Source organism: Gavialis gangeticus, unplaced genomic scaffold, assembly GCF_001723915.1.
Source record: "Gavialis gangeticus isolate Ggan-Ray unplaced genomic scaffold, GavGan_comp1, whole genome shotgun sequence".
In the NCBI taxonomy this organism is placed as follows: Eukaryota; Metazoa; Chordata; order Crocodylia; family Gavialidae; genus Gavialis; species Gavialis gangeticus.
The window spans coordinates 91529000-91530512 of record NW_017729033.1 but is presented as its reverse complement, the minus strand read 5'-3'; positions in this window follow the sequence as shown (position 1 = coordinate 91530512).

Here is a 1513-nt window from a genome sequence, read left to right as displayed (position 1 = left end):
ACTGTCTTGGGGAAGGGGAAGCTTCAAAGCCCCTCCTTCTTGCTCCAACTGAGCTTTGAGGGGGCTGGGCTCAGCTGGAACAGTGACAGTGGTGGTAGTGGAGATGGGTGGGGAAGGAGTGAGATCCCCTATCCTGCCCAGTCCCCCCAGGAGCAGGCTTGGTAAAGGAAAACCCATTCCCATTGCCTCTGTTGATGTCACTGTTCCCAGCTGAGCCTATCCCCACCCAGCCCAGCTGAAGCAGTCAGCAGGAAATGCAGCAGCTGCAGGTGGGGGATAAGGAGAAGAGGAAGGGAGGGGATGGAGGACCAGGATTCTTACATGCTTTGGGGACTTTAACAAGGTTCCGAAATACTGCCAGGGTGTGATCCAGTCTGAAAGCAGGGTACAGCCATACCATTGTACTCCCACAGAACCCTACTCACTTTGCCCCTAAACTCTTTGGGGCAGAAACTGACTTTCTGTGCTGTTTTTGTAGCTTATAGACCAACTCAAATAAATAATGGCATTCTATGCAAAGTGATTATTATGGAAGAACAAACAAAGATGTAAGTAGGAAAAGCAGACAAATGGATTATCAAGGACAGTACCACTGGCAAACCAGAGGGTGACAAAAGACACCCTGGCAGGAACAGGGAACAAATTACTGTTAGGATGACTGTATTTGGATCTTGGGGAGCATTGGATTACCTGCTAACTGCAAGGCAGAATGGTATATGAAAAGTAACATTGCAAGATGCTTAGGCAAGCATTTTCCTAACAATGTAGTAGTGTTGTAAAATCTATAGCTCATTGTGTAAAGAGAACAGGATGCAGACCACTGGCTATTGTTAGAAATAAAGCAGAAGCAAGACCTTGCAGATGGTGAAAAAATCAGCAAGAAAACACAAATGATTGAAAGAAGCCGGGGTCATGATTTTAGGCATGCGCTCATGGCAAAAAGACATGCAAATAAGTGAAATACACAGGTAATTCTATGCTACTGAAATAAACAGTAAACAGAGGCGGAGCTAAGGATAGAGGAGAATATGGGTGGAACAAAGAAGGGACAAGGTGGAGTAAATGTTAATGACTCTGAACCAAGGTGTATAAATATGGAAAGAACTAATGTTCGTAGCAGCTCCCTGGTTTTTTGGAGCTGGCCCGAAGCTGTCTCTATTTTGAATAAACCTGTTGATGAGCAATATATGCAAGTGATACATGATGGCATTGATCCATTTTCTCCCTAGTTGTTGGGCATTGCATGGAGTCAGAGTCTAACAATTACATATATTTTATTTACTGAAGTCAAGTTTTCTTTTATTGGGACTGCTGGTCTGGCCTCTGGAATGTGTCCTGCATGGATTCTTTTTCTATCTACTTTTATAATTTTCCACCATTTCCCAATATTACAGCTCTAGTTTGGAATGACTGATTATCAAATTTTTTATTCTGCATATCAAAAAGGCTAATTTGCTAATACAATTATGAATATTTAAAAAATATCTTCTGCACATGCACAATGCAAACTTCC